We start from the raw sequence: 12,404 nt of genomic DNA, 5'->3' as shown, positions 1-12,404 counted from the left end.
CAGTTAGAAAAATAAACGTTTGATACGGGTAAATAGGGGATGGTGGGATACACTGATGTTTTGAAAACATCAATATTTTGTCTTGGTTCTATCAATGTTTTTACTATCGGTATTCGGACTCCGATACATCGAAACCCATCGATGTTTTTGGACGATTTTGATGTTTTTAAATAGGATCATAATTTCAAATCTATTTGACTTCGTGGGCCATTTTGAAACTTTAAAGGAATACGCGGGGTAACATTTGACTATCGCTGAATACTGCTTTGTTATTTTCTTGTTTTCAACGAATGCGTTCAAACAACTGAATATAATCGTAAATTGCCGAGTATGCGTTCACGTTCATGAAGTTTTTGTTTCTATGAGACAATTACATTAATTCATATAAAACCAAATGTATCATAAACTTTAAACCTCTCGCTATAATCCTTGCAAATTTCAGTTCTTAATATTGGGGTGCTTCTGAGATATAAATTTAAAAACAACAAATCGTATCTCGTTTTCATATTACCATAGGGTAAAATTTTTGGTTCTAAATTGGCGCAAAAATAAGCGCTTTCCAATGCAAAGAATACTATTCTAGTTAAATAATTATTCTCCAAGTTATTCCATTTATTTGGACGGTCATTTATAAACAAATGAAACAAAATTTCGCTATTGCAATTTTTGCTAAATATTTCAATTGTTTATTAACATATAAGTTATGGAGAAGTCATTTACAACCGAAAGTAACGATGTACCTTGCTTGTGACAACCTACAGGAAACGTCAAATATTTTACTTTGTAATTTGTTTGTCAGTTACAACGACATCCACGAACTTTTTGCAGAGATATCAATGTCTGAAAAAATCTTCAATTTCTTCGTTTATAAGCAATGTGCAGCTAAGCCAGTGGCGCCATTATAATGAAACATATCTCGTTTTATATATTATTTAGTTACTTATAACTTTTGTATTAAATATTTTCCTGCATGTGCGCTCACTTTCAAGATACTTATAAACGGATATATAAATAAAAATAGATACTGGTTTTTCTGGTTATACCGTCCCCAATTGTTTATTATTGCAAATCATTTGTTAGTTTCAACAGATCTTCATTCCCAATCATAATTACGACCGCATTAAACGATGAAATACCAATTAAAATTCTTTTTATGAAATGTTACATTTCACGTCTAATTCGGCTGGATTATTACCGTTTGATATGTATTCTGTAAATGCAGCTCTTTTTATAGGCTATCTGTAAGTCGGTTCAGTCCAAGTGTAATTTTATCATTTGTTTTAATGTTTTACATCACGACATTCTTTTTCCAATGATTTTAGAGTAAAAAAATTAAGAAACAATGGCCGGTATTCATAGTCGCTACTTATTCTTAAGCATTTGCTTAAGAATAAGTAGTGACTATAAATCTCGGCTAATAAGTAGATTGTTTACGAATGTTTTTTTTGTGGGTGAATTTTGGCTTGCCACAACATTAGTTCTAGTAGTGACCGCTATGTAGTGCTAGCAGGAAGCAAGTTTCTCGCTGCTATAGTTGTACGCTTTACGCTTAAGTACGTAGAGGGAGGAAATGAAAGCATACTTACCTGGCGTAGAGGTTACCGTGATCAAGAAGGCGGTTCCTCCAGGGTGAGGCTCTTCCATTGCACCAAGGTTGAGCTGACCCCTGCGAATATCCCTAATGTGGATATCTCGGACGTACAATTTTTGATAGTCGGGACTGCGTTCGCGCTATCCCGGACAATTGATCGATAAACATATAATCAATAGTGGCAGTTACTTTGTGGAGTAGACGAAGTTCTACGATATTCAACTGCATTTTGCCAACATTTTTTCAACGCTGTAGGGTTGGGGGAGAGGCTGGTGGTGGTGATGTTTGGCTTTAATCTCTACATGTATTTATTTCGAGCAATGCAGCGTGCGAGCTCTAAAGTTGTGTCTACACTATATGACATAACATGTTACATAGCAGTTAGAAAACTAGTTAGAAAAACAGAAAGAGAAATGTTATGTTACGTAACATTTTTCGTGTTATATAACAAGTTATATGTTATCCATTTAGTGTGACGCGAAATTGTCTGAAAGGTATATAGTCTTGTAACAAGCTATAAAAACATGTATAGCAAGGTTATAGAACAATTTGTTGTATAACACTGTTTTGCTATATTGTGTAAAAGCAGCTTTAGGGACGTCGACTGAATTTCTACGTCACAATAAGTTCGTGTGAGTATCTACAGGTTCATCAGACGACGCGAATAAGTTAAGAAAATGCGAGAGCATTTGAAACCGATGTATTGATTGAGTGCTACCCCCAACGGCCGGCAATGTTTACGTCCTGGCAAGTACATTTCCCAATGCTACGTGATTGCCCACGCGAATGACGTCGTATGCCCGTATGTTAGGGCACCGGTTACAAATACGTATATAATATCATATGTCTCATATGTTGGGTCTCATATGTGTGGTAGCTCTCAGTCAGACTTTGATGTTTCGATTTCGATGGTAAGATTAAAGAATGCCGCTATTAGGTTACACACTATTATTATAGGGTCATTCCACGCCAAATTATTATTTTTTTTCACTCGCTGTTAGCTTACACACTGTAATTATAGGGTCATTCCACGCCAAATTATCATTTTTTCACTCGCTATCGGGGATTTCTATTCAGAATGAAATATGTTGTAGTCCACGTGAAATCAGGGGGGCTTTAAGTCATCATTGTTCTGTTTTCAACTTTATTTAAGTAATTTAGGCTTCCGAATTTTATGATTCTTTTGCCAGTTTCGTGAAACCGCGATGTACTTAAAAATGTATATCTCGAAAACTATTTGTTGTACCGAGTTCGTTTTTCAATTAGTTTAATCTGGAAAGATTGCACTACTATAATAATTCCTTTGTTGTATGAAAAATTGATTTTTTCACGGAAGTATTACGCAATGTTCTGTTGATACGCATAAAATAAAGGAAATGCAACTGGTACTGTGCAAGCGTTTGGCTATATGGAACATTTGTTAAATTGAAAACATTCGGCCTCTTGCGGGACCATCAATTTTCGTAACGTAGGAAGAATACCTTCGATTAAAAATACATTAAGTGATCGTGTCGGGTGATCAGTGTTAGTGGTCGTGCAGTGAAGTGAATACATAGTCCGTGGAATAACCCGGACATACTTGACGTTACGACTCGTAACTTCGGCTGGTGCCGTATACCTGCGATCATCCGTGGACTGGGCGCTACATTCCCATAAACTGTTTCGTCCGTCGATGACCAGAATTGGTCCAGTGACCTACTGACACAGGTCTGCAAACAGCAAGTAAATTTCCGAAAGGGTGAGTTCTATTCAATTTATTATTGATTATTAGTTTTTTAACTTAACGTAAACGATGACTTATTTCCGGTCATACTTCTGCAAATTTCCGTACATAAATGTTTTTTCGGGCTTGTTAAGGAGACTTATGCATTACCAGTAAACTACGGATTTTTATCTCAATAACGAGCTACGATTACTTCTTGTTCATTTTCTGTTACATTTCCTTTTCGTTAATACGTTATTTGAAAAAAAAAAATTACGTATTCCTTATCATCTTACTTCAAATAATTATTATTTTCGATTCCGTTTAAAAAAAGGACTGTGTATTCGTTTTTTTACGTTACACATAATTTCCCTTCATTTATGCTTTATTCGTCACTTTAAATGACAAACAAAAGATGATAAAGAGTTCGATTTTATTTGTTATTTCTTTTGTATTTGCTATTATACGCAGTTTCCTCCGATGCATTCCGACTTGCGTGTTCTTAGCTTCGTAGCAGAAGCGCAGCACGCAGCCAACGCTATCGCGGAAGCTCGGCCGGTAGACTCGCGCTCTGATTGGTCGGGGTTTTTCATTAATATCTCATTAATAAAGCTTCGGATAACATTTTTGCTAAGGAAAAACTTGTTCCAAATCGTGTCACGAGTGAACCATTTCAGGGACCTGCAACATTTTTGTTACACCTTGTATACTCAAAAATCGATCTAAAAAACGGAATAAGAAATTACCGCAGAAGTTAATAAAAACTCTGTCGAAGTAATAACGGTATAGAGGCGATTACTAAAAAGTGATCTTCCACTGTATGCATTTGATTAAAGATCACATTCAAAATCAAGTTTAGAAATGCCAACATTATAACGATGATAAAAGGTTCTTAATCAAACTATGCGAATCATTCAAATATTTATGGACAGTAGTGTACCTATAGTCCAGAGAAAGCTAGAAGGGGTATGTTTTGTATAGGCCTGGTGCAGGTCTAATTTAAATATCACTTGCCTACTGTCATAATACCTTTGGTTGAATGCTTGACTGATAGCTTGGTATATGGCCTCTCTTGAGTTTACTATATCACTATATCGCCACTATCTAATTACATCATATTCAACTAGTCACAAGTCAAGAGGTCCACTGCACGCCTTAATCGCATTCGTTTGAATCCAGAGCGAATTGGCTAGGCTAAAAGTAATACAAAGTGTATTCGAAAAAGTTCCCGGACTTATGTTTGCTACCAAAAAGATTTATAGGTAGACATCATTTTATTGTTTAATGTTCTACATAGTTTCCTTCTTTGTTTATATACTCTTGACGTTCATACAGTCGCCGGAAACATCTGGAACAGTCTTCGACTGAAAAACCCTTTAACGTCGTTGTCACTTTCCGTTTAGTTGCTTCCTCATCCTCAAAACGAGTTCCTTTCATGGCTAGTTTCAATTTTGGAAATTGGAAATAATCCGCTGGAGCCAGATCTGGTGAGTACGGAGGGTGCATTAGAACCGTGACTGACTTTTTAGCCAAAAATGAAGACACAGTTAGCGATGTGTGAGACGGAGCGTTATCGTGTAACAGAAACCATTGACCGGACTGGCGTTTTCTTTCCAAGTTCGTCATGAAGGATAGCATGAACACTTCCAATACTTATTTTCATGAGAAGCTGACGAACTCGCCCAACATTTTTGTCCGTTCTGCTTGTCGACGGACGCCCTTTTCTTGGGTTGTCTTCGAGTGACTTGCAACCATTTTTGAAACGTGAATAGCATTCAAATACTTGCGCACGACGGAGACAGTCACTTCCATATGCATTTTGCATCATTTCGTATGTCTCTGTAGGACTTTCTCCACTTAAAAAACAAAACCGTATCGCAGCTCTTTGCTCGATCACAAAAATTATTGCAACAAAACAAAACTGACAAATTTTAAATGTGCTCTGCAGACAAACGACTAAATCTTTTAAGGTTATACGAAGCTGATAAACGAAAGAAGATCTATAGTCAATAGATTTAGCCTTAAAACACAGATGTCGCCACCAGAAGCTACCATGTATTGACAGTCCGGGAACTTTTTGAATACACTGTGTATGTTTTACCCATGGGGCATGAGAGATTGTCTAATTACAAACTCACAGTCACCGGTAGGTAGTTGTGATTAAAATTGGTGCGATTTGCACGTGTGACGGGCATAGGTACAGCGCAAAGCTGATTGACAGGAGCTCACCTTCGAACACATTGACAAGGGGGAGGGTGCTAGGCGGCCCCAGCATGGATGAGTAGGGTGTTCCGTATTGGGGTGCACCCTCGCTCAGGTCGGGTTGAACTAGCCAAAGTGGGGGAGCCTCGTGCGCTTAGGATATACAGAGAATCCCACGAGCTCCGAGCTTCAGTCTTGACGCGGCAAGCGCTCCGTTCGTGTCGCGTTCTGTGTTAGTGAATCATGTGTAAAAAACGTGGTAAGTGCACGCATGGATCACTAGTGCTTCTTCTAGTCGTGTCCACTTTGTTAATTGGTGTCCGCCCGGATTTAGTTGGTAAGTACAAATATTTATTAACGTCTCGCTCGTGTCGTTATTTTCCAGTTTCATCGTATTTCCCGCCGGTGTTTATCAGTGCGTCGAAAGGAGCTACTTCATTTTAACGCCGATGGATACTTGAACATTCCCTTATTATTTAAAAATTTGTAGGGTTTTATAGTCGTTGTGTATCGACACGTGTCAGAGAGAAAATGTCACGCGTTCAAAGTTCCGCCGCGTGATGTGATTTAAATGACGAAGCTGTTGGAACAGTTAGTTTAGGAATTTTTTTCTTGTTATTCACAAAGATCTTGTAATTGTTATGTAAATTAAAAGCCATGGTATATATTAATCAAATTTACATAACAATTACGAGAACACTATAAATGACAAGTCAAGATTTTCGAAATTATCACTGACTATCTTCCATAATCCCAACGATCATATTCCTGTAAATGGAATTACAAGGAACTCTATTACATAAAAATGATGGTGGTTCTACTAAAAACCCTTAGAATTATCAATGGACATTGATGCTTAGTAACTCGAATGTCCCAAATTCCATTCGGTTTAAATATTTATAAGTTGTTGACAATTGTGTCTTGGTTGACCCTCCGCGCACGGTGCCGGAGTCACACGTGATGCTGTTGTGTCTTGGTTGACCCTCGGTGCACGGTGCCGGAGTCACACGTGATGCGCACGCGAGAGCGGTACGCACATAGTGATGGAACTGCCGTGTAATTCGGGAACTGATCGACGTGTGACATTGTATGAATACGGCCGGGCTAAGACGTCGCAGCAATATTGACTTACGTCTTCGGATCACTCTATTTCCTTCTTTACTCGCTGTCCTTTCTTCTAGTCGACAAAATTTCTACAATGTCGGTAAGGGCCTCGAGCTCGAGCCACCGTGGCCTTGTGTTAGTAACCTATCGATGTGAGTCAGAAATGATCCGGTCTAGGACAGCCCGCCAGTCCAGTACTCGGAGGGTTAAAAATAAAAAGAGGTTGAACGTGCTTCTAACTTTCTTCGTGTTGGTCTCGCTTGATTTCTTTACTATCAAATTTTTTAAGTCTTGCCGAAGTAGGAATCCTGTGAACTAGTGAATCTAATAAAGTGAATAAAAAAAATTATGTTATTGTCATATAATATTTCCACATGTAAATATTTTTGAATATTTTAAGTCTGAAAATTAAATCACTTCTTTCTTAATTTCTTTCACTCTGCGTACTTCAACCAGAACCTAATTATTAAAATCTAGTGTTAAAGTGTATCATGCATTTAACAATGTGTTAACGAATTAGAAATTCAATTTTATGTACACTTTCGCGAGTCAATTACTTTTCTGAAACTAGATTTCATCTGAAAAATCCCAGCTCGGAATAGAAATTGTTTGGCAAATAGGTAGGATAAAAGTGGAGGGAAGATCCATTTATAAATTCGTTTTCCCGCATCCCTTACTGAGTGTCAAAATTATACTTCATTTTTTTATCCATGAAAACTTGTCACAATTTTGATTACGCCCTCCATTCTGCCACAAATTGGAATTGCAAGGTTCTATTTACCTTGACAAGACTATTTCGTCTGAAGGTATTTAATCGTAATACTTTAGCGGCAATGCTGTCTGCTGGGACGTTACTCTTGTGACAAATTGTGATATATTTGGAAGTTCATTCATTATTTCCACATTAAAAAGGTATATAGTTGTATATATACAATTCCATGGACTAATTAGCAGAAAATAAAATTAAATAGAAGTTTTTTTACTTCATGAAATCGTCGATCAGGTTGCAAAGCAAATAAAAACCTTATTAGATTTTATTAAATTCCTTACTATACCGAATTTTTGAGAAATGTGATTGCTATAAGTATAATCATAGACTGACGTATAGACAAACCATAATTGAAATAATTTCATTATTTTCACGACGAAATACTACCCAATTTTGCAGTACCTATGTTAACTTCCAAGATTAGCAAACAGGAGAAACATACTTGTATGTAGACTATAGGCTTAATGTTTTGAGTTGTTAGGATAGTTCGCACCATTTTCAAGGGCAAAGTTACAAAGATATTTATTTTTATATTACAATATTATTTTACTTAAATCATAATGATCATGATATCTTACTTTCTTTTCACGTTTAGTTCGTTCAATGAAATACTTATTGTCTGGGGTAGTATGTACACTGACGAGCAAACTCGACTTCCACTAGGGAAAAAAGTAACGTAGAGAAAGAGCCTCCTACTACTTGGTATTGGGAATTATTGGAATTCATGCCAAATTAACATTCGATTTAATATTTATTTCACTACCTGGAATAAATTTACCAAGTGGTAGAAGACTTTTTTTCTACGCCGCTTTTTCTCCTAGTGGAAGCCGAATTTGCTCGTGAGTGTATACATATACTACAAATATACAGTATTAAGTACAAGGATATAAAGTATTATCGAGGTTCGACGAAATATGAAATGGAGTCCGCTGTTGCTTTTTATGTTATCCTGTCAACAATATTGCTTTTTGCCGATACAGGTGTAGCAGGCAATGACCGTCGATCTGTTGCGTGAAATTTGACACATGTTACTATGAGTGCAATGAAGTTCTGATTTCGCAAATATTGCCGTGTCACGTAGCCCTGTTGAGTTTTGTTGAACAAAAAGCGTGGAAACGTGAAATTTCAATGTTGAAATATTGAGGGAGGAAATTTGTGTATTTCAAACACTTCTACGGTTTCTTTTTTTCGCGATATTAAAAAATAAAATAATACGAAGTGAACGTGCTAATTACAATAACTTATTATATGATATGCTTTTTTACTTTCTTTAACACATTGACTGCCACAGTGAAAATGGTCGTACGTAGTCAGACACACCTTATCTCGTTTTTTTAAGTCATAAATCGTCGAAAATATATGTGTATAGTTAATAAAGGCTGTTGGTCTGGTTCTAAATTATACTGCGATCTTAATTTTACGCAAAAATTTTATAATAATATTTAGATAATCCAGTTTCTTTGCAATGTACGTGTCACCCGTATTTGGGTGACGTGGCAGTCAATGTGTTAATAGACTATACTCAATTTAAGAATTTTATTAGAGAGAATTTTATTAATTTTATTACTTTATTTCTATAGAGTGTGCTGTAATTACTAATACCACCAAGAAGAAATTACTTCTACGTGAAGAAACAAATAGTAGAACCGTACCTTTTTTATTCGAAATCATGGACGTTGTCCCGGTGCTACAACACCTACGAATAATTGCGTAACATAACTTGTGTTTAAGTCACGCGGAAAACTTTAGAAGCAAATAACTCACAAACTTTTTAGCATCTCACCCTACGCGAGGGATGATTTGTAAAGAGGAAGGGGACTACTACATGCCCTAAAAGTTTCATTAGAATTGGCAACCCAAAGTTGGGGCTCTGTCCTTGTAAAACATTTTGTCGGTATCATCAACAGTTTCGAAGATATTCGTGGGAATCGACCTAATTGACTTACAAACATGTAGCCACTTAGATGTCTCTTTCAATCGTGACGACGTAAAAAATTTTTTATATGCTGTTTGAATGGTATTAAATAATAATGTCAGCACAAGGAAATAAGGAGATATAAAGATAATCACAGTAGAAATAAATATGCTGTTTGTTACATCTAACCATTTAATTAATAATTTCCATAATAAATCGTACAAGCCATTGAAGAAAATATCACCACAAGTTTTATCGGTTTTTTTAAATTTCATTAACTGTATTTCGAGTCATGACTCTGACACGAGTTTTGAGGAATACAGCAGTGATTCTTAAAATGAGTAAATGGTCCTAATATTTTATATTCTCTGAAATTAGTGTTTATAATATAGTTTTCGCAATTTAAAATTACTAAATGCTAGAAGTTTATATCATTACTATTTTCTTATATTCTTCTTTTTATTTTCATTATTTTATTCCATTACATGCTCATACTACCTATTTAAACTGTAAAAATACAGAAAAAATAAAGTTGTAGCAAAAATCCGTGAACCCGTGCCTCAACAAATACTGCAGTTGAACATTTCAAACTTAAATTAATTAAAATCTCGGAAATGCAATAGCTTTACGAAAGTATGAAACTGTTAAGTTGCTACCGCTTAAACTGCAATTATAAAGAGAATTTTATTAAAAAATTGTTGCGATTACAGCGGATAATTTTACAGAATGAAGCACTGACGGTGGGTGGCAAATTTTTACGATATTTCGAAAATAGTGCAGATCAGATTTTATTCGTTATGATTGAAAATTACGCCGCGTCGATGAGTTTCAGGAGAGGTTGGAAAACCAGTTTGTTTGTTCAGGATCAATGTTTGACCGATCACATTTATTACCAGCCGAAATACATGGCCCGTTATAATTACCATCTGAATTAATTACTCGCTCCCTACGACGCATCCGCGGTCACACGGTTTTCAATAGCATATTTGTTAAAATGTCGAAAGTATTATCGTCGCACTGCACTGACCGCAAATTTAAATGTTGATTCGTGTCAATTTATTAAACCACGGAGTGTGCACGGAAGAACTATGAATTTTAAAGACAATTAAATTGTACGAATCGAAGATCATTACAGTCTGAAGTCTTTGTTTTCTCTTCTGAGAATGTTACTTTGAAAATTCCAATTATGTGGTCGTTAAAGTCATTTTATTACAAATTTCCTTTATTTGAGGATAAAATAACATTTTGTCGTATAGACGAACCTTATCAGTATGTTTTCTGAACCGGTATAAAATATGAAAAATTTAAATGTTTTACTTTTGTGAAAAACATCTGGCAATTTATTTAATATGGCATCGTTTCGGTTTGCATTTTTTTTTCTCAATTTAGCAAACCGTCGCTGCGCCCACGAGATTTATTACTTTTCTTAATAGTAGCTCACACTTCTGTGCAAACTTGGATGCTTTTCATTTACATTTTGCGTGTCCCGTAATTCTAGCATGTAACGAAACTTTACTGTATGAACGTGGAAGCTGTCACGTTTAAATTTACAACGCATTCAGGTATCGTTCCAAACACTTTTCGTCCAAACAAAGTGCAACGAATTGCGAAAGTCGGAAATGAAAGTATTTCAGCGGTGATAAATATCTTATTAATATGTCTCTCCTACTAAAAAATTCATTGCACGAACTGGACCGTTATGATTAAATTAAGTCTATAATTTAGTAACGTGGATTATTTATTCTTTATAACATGAGAAGAGTATTTCGGGGCGTTATTCTCCTGCAAAATCCGATCATTTTTCAATAATATCCAAATACGTTTGTCTCACACTGCATGTATGAATATACATAACTTCTAATAAAAACCTTTTTAATTACACGAAGTCTATTTAGATGCAATATACCGGGTTCGTGTATAGGTGCCGTTGAACTTACGGCTGCAGCGAAAATAGTTCGAGTAATTTGAATTCAAGTACATTGAAACGTGATAAGATATCTATTTTAACATTTGTCTAACTTTAGATGTGCTGATTAATTGAAAATGGTGTCCCATTTCGAATCCCCTAAGATCGTTCACCAGTTTAATTAATACTGCGGTAAGTGTTGAATTTCTTGAATATTCTAATGAAAAACGCTTGTATGCACATTTAAAGTATGGAATTCTATATATGTATTAGTTTGGATGTGGATATTTAGGCACAAGACCTGTATCTAATTAAAGAAGAAAATGAGAGGTCAATTAGTACGGGTTGCAATCAAAAACATTTTCTCGACGGTGGTATAATTTTATGGGATGTCAGTACAGATGGTCGGCCCGCAAGTATCATCCAAATTCTTTGCCTATACAATTAATTAAATTCTGAGAAACGATGTACCGGTAAACTCTTTGAATCCAATAAAAACGATGAAGTGTACTGAGCTGTAAACCCGGCGTGATTGAATTCTATGGGTGACGGAGAAACGTTCTCCCTCTTTCCTTTGTTCGCCTTTTTCCCCGCATTTTTGGTCGGTCATTCGACTTCTTTTTCATTGTCACTTAATATCTTCGAGTATTACTGTGTCTAATCTTGTTTTACTATTTCTTCGTATGTGCGGCATTTTCACACCATTCTCGATTATATCGTATGATATTGATGAAGTACAATGTTCCTCTATGTCGAACTTGAGAAATTAACATTTTGTTGCAGTTACGGACAATTGGTTAGTAAAAGAAATTAGTGGAAAGTATTTTCAAATTCTTTCGAACAACTTTCAAAATTGTAGATCCAAATGGTATTCGATGATTTGTATTGAATGATTTTTTTACGTTGTGAATTATTGAAATATGCAAACAAAACTCAATTTTACCAGATGCTGTAGAGCCAAGAAAATTGAAAAAAATTTTTTCTTTCTTTCAACCTCGTGAAAAAAGTCGAAATACCGTGGACGTCTCGAAATATTCGTCCACTTATCGTGTGACTCCACAAACGTGACAGTTTTTTTTCGTTTATACCTAGATACTGTTCGCGTGGAAATATCCGACTCTTTGCAGGGAACTCGTTGCGTCTGTTCATACAGAAATTTTCGCCTGATTTTTTCGTGATGTCTGCACCTAGGAGTTGGCAAAATGAAGGAAAAAT

The sequence above is a fragment of the Dufourea novaeangliae genome, unplaced genomic scaffold (assembly GCF_001272555.1).
Source record: "Dufourea novaeangliae isolate 0120121106 unplaced genomic scaffold, ASM127255v1 scaffold162, whole genome shotgun sequence".
NCBI lineage: Eukaryota > Metazoa > Arthropoda > Insecta > Hymenoptera > Halictidae > Dufourea > Dufourea novaeangliae.
Note: the sequence above shows the minus strand (reverse complement) of the source record.